Source organism: Salmo salar, chromosome 15, assembly GCF_965601325.2.
Source record: "Salmo salar chromosome 15, fSalSal1, whole genome shotgun sequence".
In the NCBI taxonomy this organism is placed as follows: domain Eukaryota; kingdom Metazoa; phylum Chordata; class Actinopteri; order Salmoniformes; family Salmonidae; genus Salmo; species Salmo salar.
In genome coordinates, this window is record NC_138305.1 from 4,975,782 (window position 1) to 4,992,218 (window position 16,437).

At 44.2% G+C, this 16,437-nt stretch overlaps 1 long non-coding RNA gene across 1 annotated transcript in view; it reads left to right on the forward strand.

Annotated features, from left to right (window-relative positions):
• LOC145860858 (uncharacterized) overlaps positions 1–16,027 on the forward strand; it is a 40,533-nt gene extending 24,506 nt beyond the window's left edge. The window contains exon 3 of the long non-coding RNA XR_014380572.1: positions 15,928–16,027. This is a non-coding gene — a long non-coding RNA (uncharacterized LOC145860858). The remainder of the gene's footprint in view (positions 1–15,927) is intronic.
• The last annotated feature ends 410 nt before the right edge of the window (positions 16,028–16,437 follow it).

Sequence of the window (16,437 nt, forward strand, 5' to 3'; positions counted from 1 at the left end):
AGTGAAGAGCACTTTTTGCCAGTCCTGTCTGGTCCAGCGACGATGGGTTTTTGCCCATAAGAGAGGTTGTTGCCGGTGATGTCTGGTGAGGACCTGCCTTACAACAGGCCTACAAGCCCTCAGTCCAGCCTCTCTCAGCCTATTGCGGACAGTCTGAGCACTGATGGTGGGATTGTGCATTCCTGGTGTAATTCGGGCAGTTGTTGCCATCCTGTACCTGTCCCGCAGGTGTGATGTTCGGATGTTCCAATCGGATGTTCCGATCCAGGTGTTACACGTGGTCTGCCACTGCGGGGACGATCAGCAGTCCGTCCTGTTTCCCTGTAGCGCTGTCTTAGGCATCTCACAGTACAGACATTGCAATTTATTGCCCTGGCCACATCTGCAGTCCTCATGCCTCCTTGCAGCATGCCTAATGCACGTTCACGCAGTTGAGCAGGGACCCTGGGCATCTTTCTTTTGGTGTTTTTCAGAGTCAGTAGAAAGACCTCTCTAGTGTCATAAGTTTTCATAACTGTGACCTTAATTGCCTAACGTCTGTAAGCTGTTAGTGTCTTAACGACCGTTCCACAGGTGCATGTTCATTAATTGTTTATGGTTCATTGAACAAGCATGGGAACCACTGTTTAAACCCTTTACAATGAAGATCTGTTTAGTTACTTGGATTTTTACGAATTATCTTTGAAAGACAGGGTCCTGAAAAAGGGACGTTTCTTTTTTTGCTGAGTTTAGTTGTGGGACTGTCCCTTTAATCCTAGATTCAGATTATTCAGGCGAGAAAAAACATCACCCAGAAAGGCCAGTCGTGTGAGAAACTCGTCATCATGCAAGCGGTCAGACAAGTGAAAATTATGGACAGTAAAGAGAACTTTAAGCTCGTCTCTCAATTTACAAAAAGTGTCAATACTTTGCCCCTTGATGCACTTCTGTATGTTGTAAAAGCATTACATGGTTGCTGCCCATATCATTACATAGTGCAGAAAATACACGAGAGTTCAGGGACCTTGGTTTTACTAAGTTTTTCACTGTTTTGTCCAAAACGTCTTTCAAGCTGTCAGGCATTCCCTCGGCAGCCAGAGCCTCTCGGTGGATGCTGCAGTGTACCCAAGTGGCGTCGGGATCAACTGCTTGCACGTGTGTTACCACTCCACTATGTCTCCCTGTCATGGCTTTTGTGCCATCAGTACAGATACCAACATGAGCAGCAGCTACGTTTGGCTACATACGGACCGTTAGTGGAATTCCCGCGAGAGAGTAACGGTTAATGTGATTGGATGTTAATGATTTGACTAGGCTACCTGTATTTGACATTGTGTTGTTATTTCGCTGAACACTAGATGGTTTAATTGTATTTTTGGCAGTGAAATGAGGCTACTCAGGCAAGAAAAAAACCTCACCCAAATGTATAGCCCCGTTGGAAAATATAAATGGACTGTTTTTGAAAATGTGAAGGAAAAAAATGAATGATGTATTTTTTTAATGTGAATCACATTTTTATTTGGCAAACCCCCGACGGCATTGCGTGTACCCCAGTTTGGCAATACTTGAATTAAGCAAATCAGACGCCACAATTATTATTATTTTTTTTAATGATTGGTGGATGGATAGCCAGGGGCACACTCCAACACTCCAACATAATTTACAAATGAAGCTTTTGTGTTTAGTGAGTCTGCCAGATCAGAGGCAGTAGAGATGACCAGGGGTGTTCTCTTGATAAGTGTGTGAATGGGACAATTTTCCTGTCAGAATGTAACGAGTACTTTGGGGTGTCAGGGAAAATGTATGGAGTAAAAAATACATTATTTTCTTTAGGAATGTAGTGAAGTAAAAGTAGCCAAAATAATATTGATTTAAAAAAATAAAATATATATATATACTATATATATATATGTATGTCAGATGAGAAGCTATCCACATGCATGGATATACACACACACAGACCACTCCATGTCCTTTATTCCCAGACAGAGCTGACAGTTGCTAACAGAATGATGGATTATTCTCTGATTAACCCCCTCAGCACTAGCCAAGCCATTACAGCGGAGCTCAGAGTGATGGATGAAAGTCCTGCAGCCTCCCCATTCAGACCTGCTAGCTGTACACAGAATCAAGGATCCAGAGGAGGATGCTGAGGGGAGGACAACTCATAGAAATGGAATGGAGTGAATATAATGGTATCAAACACAAGTTCTGGAGCATGTCTTTAATGAACTTATCACCCACACAACTCTCTCTCACCATCCACCTCTCTCCTCCCATTGATTCAGCCTGTCTCTGACCAGACTGAATGATGTTGATTCTTTTCAGACACAATCATTGATTCACTGTCTATTTATCTCAGGAGTCAGATTGAGATGTCTTAAATCTCAGTGGTCACACAGCACATGAATCAGAGTCAAGCTGACTGATTCAGAGTCAAGCTGACTGATTCAGAGTCTCTCTGTTACGCACCCCAAGGGCCCAATTTGATTCTCAACACGCTTGTTCTTCATCCAACTCCTCTTTCACTCTCTCACACACACAAACACACACGCATGCACACCCTCCCTCAGTCAGCAGCCATAGAGGACTACAGTATTCATTAGAGAAGACGGGCCCAGTAAATGTCAGGCTGCCTGGGCGCTCTCCGTCTTGAGTGTGACAGAATATTACTTATTTACTTCCATAACTCCTCTTCTCTTAATTATGGATGAAGCCGTCTGTGGGGCTCCACTACAGGGCTGTTATGGGCTCCGCTACGGGGGTGTTATGGGCTCCGCTACGGGGGTGTTATGGGCTCCGCTACGGGGGTGTTATGGGCTCCGCTACGGGGGTGTTATGGGCTGTACGGGGGTGTTATGGGCTCCCTTACAGGGGTGTTATGGGCTGTACAGGGGTGTTATGGGCTGTACGGGGGTGTTATGGGCTGTACGGGGGTGTTATGGGCTCCGCTACAGGGGTGTTATGGGCTGTACGGGGGTGTTATGGGCTGTACGGGGGTGTTACGGGCTCCGCTACAGGGGTGTTATGGGTGGTACGGGGGGGGTGCCCCACTACAGGGGTGTTATGGGCTGTATATTCACTATACAGTGCACTACTTTTGACCAGGACCCATAGGGCTATAGTGCACTTTATAGGGAATAGGGTGCCATTTGGGATTGTCTCGCAGTCGGGATCCAAATTGGTGTGGACACACGTTCACTTACATTTGTATCTCGTTCAATGACTTTCAGATCATTCTGATAATATATAGACTTGGAAAAAAATCCCACTGCAACTCCATCTTCTGGCCATATTAACCTAGTAGCCTCTATGGGCTGACTCTTTTCTCTGTATATACAGTTGAAGTCGCAAGTTTACATACACTTAGGTTGGAGTCATTAACTTCCCACCTTGCGTCCCACCTAGTCAACAGCCAGTGGAATCGCGTGGCGCGAAATACAAATACCTCAAAAATACTATAACTTCAATTTCTCAAACATTGTTAAACAATACATGCATGTTTTGTTCAATCAAGTTTGTATTTATATCAAAAAACAGCTTTTTACATTAGCATGTGATGTTCAGAACTAGCATACCCACCGCAAACTTCTGGTGAATTTACTAAATTACTCAAGATTAACATTCACAAAATACATAATTATTTTAAGAATTATAGATACACAACTCCTTTATGCAATCGTGGTGTCAGATTTTAAAATAGCTTTTCGGCGAAAGCACATTTTGCAATATTCTGAGTAGATAGTTCGGCCATCACAGGCTAGCTAATTTGACACCCACCAAGTTTGGCGCTCACTAAACTCAGAATTACTATTAGAAAAATTGGATTACCTTTGCTGTTCTTCGTCAGAATGCACTCCCAGGACTTCTACTTCAACAACAAATGTTGTTTTGGTTCCAAATAATCCATAGTTATATTCAAATAGCTCCGTTTTGTTCGTGCGTTCAGGTCTCTATCCGAAGGGTGACGCGCGAGCTCATTTCGTGACAAAACATTTCAAAATATTCCATTACCGTACTTCGAAGCATGTCAAACGCTGTTTAAAATAAAATGTTATGCTATTTTTCTCGTAAAATAGCGATAATATTCGAACCGGGCGACGTTGTATTCATTCAAAGGCTGAAAGAAAAAAGTGGAGAATTCTCATGAACGCGCATCTCCATTGTCACTGTTCCCAGCCTGACCACTCACAAAATCTCCTGCTGTTCTTCGCCCAGAGACAGGAGACACGTCATTCCACTTTCTGGCGCCTTCTGAGAGCCAATACAGCAGAGATGCTGTATTTTCGATAGAGATGCAACAGAAGGACAAGAAATTGTCAGACAGGGCACTTCCTGTATAGAATCTTCTCAGGTTTTGGCCTGCCATATGAGTTATGTTATAGTCACAGACACCATTCAAACAGTTTTAGAAACTTCAGAGTGTTTTCTATCCAAATCTACTAATTATATGCATATTCTCGTTTCTGGGCAAGAGTAGTAACCAGTTTATATCGGGTACGTTTTTTTATCCGGCCATGCAAATACTGCCCCCTAGCCCCAACAGGTTTAACTCGTTTTTCAACCACTCCACAAATTTCTTGTTAACCTGTTAGGGCTAGGGGGCAGTATTTGCACGGCTGGATAAAAAAAATGTACCCGATTTAATCTGGTTACTAATCCTACCCAGTAACTAGAATATGCATATACTTATTATATATGGATAGAAAACACTCTAAAGTTTCTAAAACTGTTTGAATGGTGTCTGTGAGTATAACAGAACTCATTTGGCAGGCAAAACCCTGAGACATTTTCTGACAGGAAGTGGATACCTGATGTGTTGTATTACCTTTAAACCTATGCCATTGAAAAACACAGGGGCTGAGGAATATTTTGGCACTTCCTATTGCTTCCACTAGATGTCACCAGCCTTTACAAAGTGTTTTGAGTCTTCTGGAGGGAGATCTGACCGAACAAGAGCCATGGAACGATGATGGCCCATTAGACACCTGGCGCGCGAGTTCATGTTGGGTACCCTCGTTCCAATACGTTATAAAAGAGTATGCATTCGTCCACCTTGAATATTATTCATGTTCTGGTTAAAAAAGGCCCTAATGATTTATGCTATACAACGTTTGACATGTTTGAACGAACGTAAATATATTTTTTCCCCTCGTTCATGAAGTGAAGTCCGGCGGGCTTAGATCATGTGCTAACAAGACGGAGATTTTTGGACATAAATGATGAGCTTTTTTGAACAAAACTACATTCGTTATGGACCTGTGATACCTGGAAGTGACATCTGATGAAGAGAATCAAAGGTAATGGATTATTTACATAGTATTTTCGATTTTAGATCTCCCCAACATGACGACTAGTCTGTATCGCAACGCGTATTTTTCTGGGCGCAGTGCTCAGATTATTGCAAAGTGTGATTTCCCAGTAAGGTTATTTTTAAATCTGGCAAGTTGATTGCGTTCAAGAGATGTAAATCTATAATTCTTTAAATGACAATATAATATTTTACCAATGTTTTCTAATTTTAATTAATTTGTGATGCTGACTTGACTGCCGGTTATTGGAGGGAAACGATTTCCTCAACATCAATGCCATAGTAAAACGCTGTTTTTGGATATAAATATGAACTTGATAGAACTAAAAATGCATGCATTGTCTAACATAATGTCCTAGGAGTGTCATCTGATGGAGATTGTAAAAGGTTAGTGCATCATTTTAGCTGGTTTTATGGTTTTGGTGACCCTGTCTTTGAATTGACAAAACATTACACACAACTCTTGTAAATGTACTGTCCTAACATACTCTAAATTTATACTTTCGCCGTAAAACCTTTTTGAAATCGTAAAACGTGGTTAGATTAAGGAGATGTTTATCTTTCAAAGGGTGTAAAATAGTTGTATGTTTGAAAAATGTGAATTTTGACATTTATTTGGATTCAAATTTGCCGCTCTTGAAATGCACCTGCTGTTGATGGAGTGCACCACGGGGGGGACGCCTGCGTCCCACCTAGCCCATAGAGGTTAACAAACTATATTTTTGGCAAGTCAGTTAGGACATCTACTTTGTGCATGACACAAGTCATTTTTCAACAATTGTTTACAGACAGATTATTTCACTTTTAATTCACTGTATCACAATCCCAGTGGGTCAGAAGTTTACATACACTAAGTTGACTGTGCCTTTAAACAGCTTGGAAAATTCCAGAAAATAATGTCATGGCTTTAGAAGCTTCTCATAGGCTAATTGACATCCTTTGAGTCAATTGGAGGTATACCTGTGGATGTATTTCAAGGCCTACCTTCAAACTCAGTGCCTCTTTGCTTGACATCATGGAAAAATCAAAAGAAATCAGCCAAGACCTCAGAAAAATTGTAGACCTCCACAAGTCTGGTTCATCCTTGGGAGCAATTTCCAAACGCCTGAAGGTACCACGTTCATCTGTACAAACAATAGTACGCAAGTATAAACACCATAGGACCACACAGCCGTCATTCCGCTCAGGAAGAAGATGCGTTCTGTCTCCTAAAGATGAACATTCTTTGGTGCGAAAAGTGCAAATCAATCCCGGAACAACAGCAAAGGTCCTTGTGAAGATGCTGGGGGAAGCACGTACAAAAGTATCTATATCCACAGTAAAACGAGTCCTATATCGACATATCCTGAAAGGCCGCTCAGCAAGGAAGAAGCCACTGCTCCAAAACCGCCATAAAAAATCCAGACTATGGTTTGCAATTGCACATGGGGACAATGATTGTACTTTTTGGAGAAATGTCCTCTGGTCTGATGAAACAAAAATAGAACTGTTTGGTCATAATGACCATCGTTATGTTTTGGAGGAAAAAGGAGGATGCTTGCAAGCCGAAGAACACCATCCCAACAGTGAAGCACGGGGGTGGCAGCATCATGTTGTGGGGGTGCTTTGCTGCAGGAGGGACTGGTGCACTTCACAAAATAGATGGCATCATGAGGATGGAAAATGATGTGGATATATTGAAGCAGCATCTCAAGACATCAGTCAGGAAGTTAAAGGCTTGGTCACAAATGGGTCTACCAAATGGACAATGACCCCAAGCATACTTCCAAAGTTGTGGCAAAATGGCTTAAGGACAACAAAGTCAAGGTATTGGAGTGGCCATCACAAAGCCCTGACCTCAATCCTATAGAAGATTTGTGGGCAGAACTGAAAAAGCGTGTGCGAGCAAGGAGGCCTACAAACCTGACTCAGTTACACCAGCTCTGTCAGGAGGAATGGGCCAAAATTCACCCAACATATTGTGGGAAGCTTGTGGAAGGCTTCCCGAACCGTTTGACCCAAGTTAAACAATTTAAAGGCAATGCTACTAATTGAGTGTATGTAAACATCTGACCCACAGGGAATGTGATGAAAGAAATAAAAGCTGAAATAAATAATTCTGTCTCCTATTATTCTGACATTTCATATTCTTAAAATAAAGTGGTGATACTAACTGACCGAAGACAGTGAATTTTTACTAGGATGAAATGTCAGGAATGTGAAAAACTGAGTTTAAATGTATTTGGCAAAGGTGTATGTAAACTTCCGACTTCAACTGTATCAACGATCTCGCTCTTGCTGCGGGTGATTCCCTGATCCACCTCTATGCAGACGACACCATTCTGTATACATCTGGCCCTTCTTTTGACACTGTTAACAAACCTCCAATCGAGCTTCAATGCCTTACAACACTCCTTCCGTGGCCTCCAACTGCTCTTAAACGCTAGTAAAACTAAATGCATACTTTTCAACCGATCGTTTCCCACACCCGCCCGCCCGACTAGCATCACTACTCTGGACGGGTCTGACTTAGAATATGTGGACAACTACAAATAACTAGGCGTCTGGCTTGACTGTAATCTCTCCTTCCAGACTCATATTAAAAATCTCCAATCCAAAATTACATCTTGAATCGGCTTCCCTATTTGGCAACAAAGCCTCCTTCACTCATGCTACCAAACATACCCTTGTAAAACTGGCTATCCTACCGATCCTCGACTTCAACACTCTACCCAGCAAATTGGATGTAGTCTATCACAGTGACATCCGTTTTGTCACCAAAGCCCCATATACCACCCACCACTGCGACCTGTATGCTCTTGTCGGCTGGCCCTCGCTATATATTCGTCGCCAGACCCACTGGCTCCATGTCATCTATAAGTCTTTGCTAGGTAAAGCTCCGCCTTATCTCAGCTCACTGGTCACCATAACACCCACCCGTAGCACGTGCTCCAGCAGGTATATGTCACTGGTCATCCCCAAAGCCAACACCTCGTTTGGCCGCCTTTCCTTCCAGTTCTCTGCTGCCAATGACTGGAACAGATTGCAAAAATAGCTGAAGTTGGAGACTTATATCTCCCTCACTAACTTTAAGCATCAGCTCTCTGAGCAGTTTACTGATCTCTGCAGCTGTACACAGCCTTTCTGTAAATAGCCAATCCAACTACCTCATCCCCATATTGTTTTTATTTACTTTTCTGCTCTTTTGCACACCAGTATTTCTACTTGCACGTCATCTGCACATCTATCACTCCAGTGTTAATTTGCTACATTGTAATTACTTCACTACAATGGCCTATTTATTGCCTAACCTCCTCACGCCATTTGCACACTGTGTATAGACTTTTTCTATTGTGTTATTGACTGTACGCTTGTTTATTCCATGTGTAACTCTGTTGTTTTTGTCACACTTCTTTGCTTTATCTTGTTCTCAACTGGCCCACCTGGTTAAATAAAGGTGAAATAAAAAATAATGATTTTGTAAGGGATCCAGAAACTCGGCAGGGATGCTAGAAACCATCAGCTATCCTGCTGTGTTGGAGGAGATGTCATAAAGCACTACCCACATGGATGGAAACACACAGACAGACCACTCCATGTCCTTTATTCCCAGACAGAGCTGGCAGTTGCTTAACAGAATGATGGATTATTCTCTGATTAACCCTCTCACCTTTAGCCAAGCCATTATAGCCAAGGTCTGAGTGATGGATAAAAGTCCTGCTAGCTGTACACAGAATCAAGGATCCAGAGGAGGCTGCTGAGGGGAGGACGGCTCATAGAAATGACTAGAATGGTATCGGACGAAAGGAACCTGTCCATGTGTTGGATGTTTGATGCCATTCCGGTGACTCCGTTCCAGACATTACTATGAGCCGTCCTCCCATTTAAAGTTCCTTCTGCCAATGCTATGATCCATTTACCTCCTATATCTACCTGTTGACACACCAGCTGAATATCCTGAATGAATCCTTTGTGCTATTTTCAGATCAATATGTGTTTCTCCCTGATACCAACACCAGCGTAACTTATATGAACATTGTCCCATTTCGCAAAACCTGCTGATACCAATCCACAATGGCCGATACCCCAAACCCTCAAAAATCCAATCATCTGAAGACACACAAGCCATTTCATACAGTAGCGGTATCCTGTTAGGTCTGTCCTGAAACGGAAAACGGATTGCACTTCTTGCTGTTATTGTCTTGTAATTCACTTTTTGATCAGATACTCTTCTCATATCCACTCGCCTCTCTTATCCCGCTATCACAAGATTAGTGGGGTTTTTTAACCTCCGTCCCCAAAGCGACCCAGTGCGATGCAAGAGGAATGAAGAGAGGGATTTAATAAAGGTCTGGAGAGGGGATGAAGAGGGGGGTGAAGAGGGGGATGAAGAGGGATATAGTAAAGGTCTGGAGGGGGATGAAGAGAGGGATATAGTAAAGGTCTGGGGGGGATGAAGAGGGATGAAGAGAGGGATATAGTAAAGGTCTGGAGACGGGATGAAGAGGGGGATGAAGAGAGGGATATAGTAAAGGTCTGGAGAGGGGATGAAGAGGGGGGTGAAGAGGGGGATGAAGAGAGGGATATAGTAAAGGTCTGGAAGGGGGGGATGAAGAGAGGGATATAGTAAAGGTCTGGAGGCGGGATGAAGAGAGGGGGATGAAGAGAGGGATATAGTAAAGGTCTGGAGACGGGATGAAGAGGGGGATGAAGAGAGGGATATAGTAAAGGTCTGGAGAGGGGATGAAGAGAGGGGGATGAAGAGGGGGATGATAGTAAGGGATATAGTAGAAGGTCTGAAGAGAGGGGGATGAAGAGAGGGATATAGTAAAGGTCTGGAGGGGGATGAAGAGAGGAATGAAGAGAGGGATATAGTAAAGGTCTGGAGACGGGATGAAGAGGGGGATGAAGAGAGGGATATAGTAAAGGTCTGGAAGGGGGGGGATGAAGAGAGGGATATAGTAAAGGTCTGGAGGGGGATGAAGCGGGGGATGAAGAGAGGGATATAGTAAAGGTCTGGAGACGGGATGAAGAGAGGGATATAGTAAAGGTCTGGAGGGGGATGAAGAGAGGAATGAAGAGAGGGGTATAGTAAAGGTCTGGAGGGGGATGAAGAGGGGATGAAGAGAGGGATATAGTAAAGGTCTGGAGGGGGATGAAGAGAGGAATGAAGAGAGGGATATAGTAAAGGTCTGGAGACGGGATGAAGAGGGGGATATAGTAAAGGTCTGGAAGGGGGGGATGAAGAGAGGGATATAGTGAAGGTCTGGAAGGGGGGGATGAAGAGAGGGATATAGTGAAGGTCGAGAGGGGATGAAGAGAGGGGGATGAAGAGGGATGAAGAGAGGGATATAGTAAAGGTCTGGAAGGGGGGGATGAAGAGAGGGATATAGTGAAGGTCTGGAAGGGGGGGATGAAGAGAGGGATATAGTGAAGGTCGAGAGGGGATGAAGAGAGGGATGAAGAGAGGGGGATGAAGAGGGGGATGAAGAGAGGGATATAGTAAAGGTCTGGAGAGGGGGATGAAGAGAGGGATATAGTGAAGGTTTGGAGAGGGGATGAAGTGGGGGATGAAGAGAGGGATATAGTAAAGGTCTGGAAGGGGGCGATGAAGAGAGGGATATAGTAAAGGTCTGGAGCCTCTGAGACATTGTCTACTTGGAAAATAATGAAAACTACAGTATCCTAGGCTTACTTACAATGGTAGCCTACACACTTCAATGCCAAAGATGAGATGTTATAAACTGCGGTCCTTTTAGGATGCATAGTTGTTGTAAGTACAGTATCAGACATAACATGCTGTTCATCCCCCAGGCCTGGAGTTGGCGCTGTCTCTGAGAGTGTTGGCGCTGTCTCTGAGAGTGTTGGCGCTGGGCAAAAACTAGAAATGATTATAGCCTATTTAATAGGCCCAGTTAACTGAGAGATATGCATGGTGGTTGTGTGGGAATATGAACTCATCATGGCCAGAAAAGTTTTATTCTGCAATGGTTATGATTTATGTATTACTTTATAAACGCAATATTGTCTACTGGAGAAATTTGACATGACAGTATATTCTCCATTTGCACTAGGCTACTAGGCTACAAGGCCTGAGCAAGGCAGTTGAACCCACTGTTACCCGGGCGCCGAAGATGTGGATGTTGATTATGGCAGCCCTCCGCACCTCTCTGATTCAGAGGGGCTGGGTTAAATGCGGAAGACGCATTTCAGTTGAAGGCATTCAGTTGTGCAACTGACTAGGTATCCCCCTTTCCCTTTCCCTGCTAGGCTACTAGGTTACTTTTGCCTTCTTCCAATGCAATAGAAACTGTGTGTGTACTCATGGTCTAAAGTTTGCGGCAGGATATGCACATTCTCACGTCAAGTTCAGTTTTTATAGATGCCAAGTTTTCCGTGAAAAGTGGCGCACACATGTTTTGGGTCATATTTTGTGTGTACACAACACTTTTATATTTTATTTATTTTTTATTTAACTAGGCAAGTCAGTTAAGAACACATTTTTATTTACAATGACGGCCTACCCCGGCCAGACCCGGACGACGCTGGGCCAATTGTGCGCCGCCCTATGGGACTCGAGAATCACGGCCGGTTGTGATACAGCCTGGAATCGAACCAGGGTCGGTAGTGAAGCCTTCTGCACTGACATGCAGTGCCTTAGACCGCTGCGCCACTCGGGAGCCCAGAAAGATGGAGAGAGGAATGTAATAAAGGTATAAGAGAGGGATGAAGAGAGAGATAATGAAGGGAATGGAGAGAGCTTAAAGCCTTGTAGAGGGAAGGAAATCAGCATCTGATAAGGTCCCCTCCTGTCGTTGACTGAATCATCCATCTATACCTTTTCTCAGTCTTCATCTGTCCGTTCCAGCCCCTTTATTAGTTCATTCCTCTGTCCATTTTCTTTGTTTGTTTTGTTAGTGGAACAACAGGCTCCTGTCCAGTGGTTACTCTTCAGGAGGGGAGATTAGGCTGAACACACACACAGACACCTGTGTATTCTGAATAGGGCCTCTGGCTTTGTAGGGAGATTGGATAGTCACACACACACACACACACATTACGGCACGCTCATACACACATCGACCTATACTGTAAATACTCTCTGACACATTGACAGGAAATCAAAGAGGCTATTTATAGAGGGAGGACCGAAGGGAGAAGGAGGGATGAAATGAGGTGATGGAGGGGAGTGAGATGGATAGACTTACTCAGGTGGTTCCTATATTTAACACCACTTTCCCAGCCAGGATTTATATTTAACACCACTTTCCCAGCCAGGATCTATATTTAACACCACTTTCCCAGTGCCTAAGGGGCCCAGACAGGCTCTATCATTAACATCAGTGTCTAAGGGGCCCAGGCAGGATCTATCATTAACATCAGTGTCTAAGGGGCCCAGACAGGATCTATCATTAACATCACTGTCCCAGTGCCTAGGGGGCCCAGACAGGATCTATCATTAACATCAGTGTCTAAGGGGCCCAGACAGGATCTATCATTAACATCACTGTCCCAGTGCCTAGGGGGCCCAGACAGGATCTGTAACACAGGTGTGACCCCGGTCGATAGTCACTCTCCCAGCATGATGAGACCCAGCCCTGGACTGGATGGAGGGAAGAACAAGAGGAAGAGGCATAAGGATAGAGAATCTGAGAAAAGAAGATGGAGGAAAAAAGACTACAAATTGGAGATATGAGGGAGAGAGAGATTTTGAAAAAGATTGCAACATTGTTTATTTCTCAAAAGCTATCTTCATTGCTTAGCCTCTCTCTCTCTCTCTCTCTCTCTCTCTCTCTCTCTCTCTCTATATATCTGTCTGTCTCCTACTTGAATTTCTTTCTTACCCTAAATGGTCCCTGCATAAGGACTTTCTAAGCACTTAATGCAGATGCTCATTTCTAAATGGTGCACGAGGACAGATGTGGAGTTACAGTTGTATCAGACTACAATTGTGTTTTCTTGTAGCTTGGAGTAATGTGTTTGTGTGTGTTAACTCTTGTCTGTGGGGAAGGTGTCCTTTTTGGGGACTATCATGCTTTTGGGGATTTGAGGTATTATATTTTATTATGTTTGAGATGTATGACACCATTGTACCAGCAGCACTCCATAACAACCTTATTGTTATAGCGCGTTGCCTACCTGTCTTAAAAAACCTTGGATTAGCCTATAGCACAACTCTCTCAACTGTATGTTGAGTGGCATGTTTAAACCAATCAAACATTTCTAATTGGTAACATTTCTGTTCATTTTTCTTTTTAAATAAAAATAAATAAATACTTTTGGTTTGGTCCTGTGTGACAAACTGCCATAATAATAATATAATAATGCTCTAATGATACAGTAGCTTTAATAATAGACATCTTTCACCCACTGCAAATAAGTTTTGCATAAAGAATACATTTTATGAGGTCTAAAATTAGCTACGTTCAAGGCCATGTTTTATGAGCTTTGGCGAAATGATGTCTTTACACCGTGTAATAATATGAATCGACCAGCAAAATGACTGTCTACCAGTGAATAGTTTTCTCCCTCTGTATCAGGGAGCTAGTTGAATTATTTCTCTGCAGTCTGCTCTCAGAAATCCACCATGATTGAGTTTCCCGTCCCCTTCATATCATGTCTAACAAGCTGTATAGATGATATTAGTCTCTGGTTATGTCCAAAATGCCACCCTATATAGTGCGGGCTGTGGTCAAAAGTAGTGCACTATATAGGGAATTAGGGTGCCATTTGGTATTTAACCCTTTACAAGAGAACAATGGGCTACTTCTTCTTAATGGAGAGAGCATATTCATCAGTCATTGAGTGAAATATGTTTTGTAGAGAAGTAGATCTGAAGATATTTCGATAGAAACAGAGGTCGTATGGATTGTGAATAATTGTTTAGATAATGAGATAATATGCCCTGTTTGTCATCATAGACTGAACTGTGCCATGTAGAAGGATATCAGTGCAAGGCAAGTGTGGCCATTTCTCAGTCTGAACAGTGTAGTGGCTTCAGCATGGTTGGTAAACCAGAGAGTTGGATGTGTCTCAAATAGCCGTAGGGTTCTATATAGGGATGTGCCCAGGCTGCTGTAGACTGTCGAGGGGTCTGACGGCTGCTGTAGACTGTCGAGGGTTCTGACGGCTGCTGTAGACTGTCGAGGGTTCTGATGGCTGCTGTAGACTGTCGAGGGTTCTGACGGCTGCTGTAGACTGTCGAGGGTTCTGACGGCTGCTGTAGACTGTCGAGGGTTCTGACGGCTGCTGTAGACTGTCGAGGGGTCTGACGGCTGCTGTAGACTGTCGAGGGTTCTGACGGCTGCTGTAGACTGTCGAGGGTTCTGACGGCTGCTGTAGACTGTCGAGGGGTCTGACGGCTGCTGTAGACTGTCGAGGGGTCTGACGGCTGCTGTAGACTGTCGAGGGGTCGGCAGAATGGAAATTGAAAACTGTTGGTAAATGAGCCCCCCGAGGCCCCCCTCTTCTCCCCCCAAGGCTTCCTCTCTCCTCTCCCCTCTTCCCCTCTCCTCTATCTTGTCCTCCTCTCCTCTCTCCCCCCAGTCCTCCCGCTTCTTCCCCAGGGAGACGGGCTTCTCATGCTGCTGGCATTTACAATCTGCTCCCCAATTATCTCCCTGCAGCTTCTACAGCCTGGCCCCTGACAAGAGAATAATAAAGCCCATCTCTGTACCGCCTCACTCACTCTCACACGCACACAGACACACACACACACCACCGTCCAATCCTCTCTGAATGCCCATCTCTGCCCACCCATGCAATGCCTCCCTAAAATATTTGAGCTCTTTTCGTCACCATGCTGCTGGTACATTGGCAATGGAGTGTCACTCCTACTTTCTCTGTAGTATAGAACTTGAATGAGCTGTAGTCTTACAGACCAGATTGTTGTGGTTATCAGTGCTTTCTGTAGGCCTAGGCCCAGAAGTAATTCATTCCCATGAGGTTTACCAAAACATTGTTGTGCAGAACTATTGTTAGGCCTACTAGGTGTTCCTGTGAGGAGGTTGTCCATAGATACTGTTTCCATCCAGTAGTTCTCCTGTGAGGAGGTTGTCCATAGATACTGTTTCCATCCTGTAGTTCTCCTGTGAGGAGGTTGTCCATAGATACTGTTTCCATCCTGTAGTTCTCCTGTGAGGAGGTTGTCCATAGATACTGTTTCCATCCTGTAGTTCTCCTGTGAGGAGGTTGTCCATAGATACTGTTCCATCCTGTAGTTCTCCTGTGAGGAGGTTGTCCATAGATACTGTTTCCATCCTGTAGTTCTCCTGTGAGGAGGTTGTCCATAGATACTGTTTCCATCCTGTAGTTCTCCTGTGAGGAGGTTGTTCATAGATACTGTTTCCATCCTGTAGTTCTCCTGTGAGGAGGTTGTCCATAGATACTGTTTCCATCCTGTAGTTCTCCTGTGAGGAGGTTGTCCATAGATACTGTTTCCATCCTGTAGTTCTCCTGTGAGGAGGTTGTCCATAGATACTGTTTCCATCCTGTAGTTCTCCTGTGAGGAGGTTGTCCATAGATACTGTTTCCATCCTGTAGTTCTCCTGTGAGGAGGTTGTTCTAACACATCCTTTAAGGTTTTGGGCCAATAATGCAGTGGTCAGAGTGTAAGGATCACTTGCACAGTGTTAATTGTCCCTCTTCTTCTCTTCCAGATAAGTTCAATGCCTACGTGACACTGAAGGTGCAGAATGTCAAAAGCACGACCATCACGGTGCGAGGGGACCAGCCATGCTGGGAACAGGACTTTATGTTGTAAGTACAGTATCAGACATAACATGCTGTTCATCCCCCAGGCCTGGAGTTGGCACTGTCTCTGAGAGTGTTGGCGCAGTCTCTGAGAGTGTTGGCGCAGTCTCTGAGAGTGTTGGCACTGTCTCTGAGAGTGTCCTGCCGCCGCGTCTCTGAGAGTGTTGCCGCGGTCTCTGAGAGTGTTGCCGCAGTCTCTGAGAGTGTTGCCGCAGTCTCCGAGAGCGTTGTATGTTTCAGGCCTTCAGATCTGACAGGAGTTTCTATTTCAGTTAAACAAATAAACCCCCGGCCTTCCGAGTGGCGCAGAGGTCTAAGTCACTGCAACGCAGTGCTTGAGGCATCTCTCCAGGTCCGGGTTCGATCGGGAAACCCATGAGGGTTGGGTTAAAAGCAGAAGTCAAATTTCAGTTAGA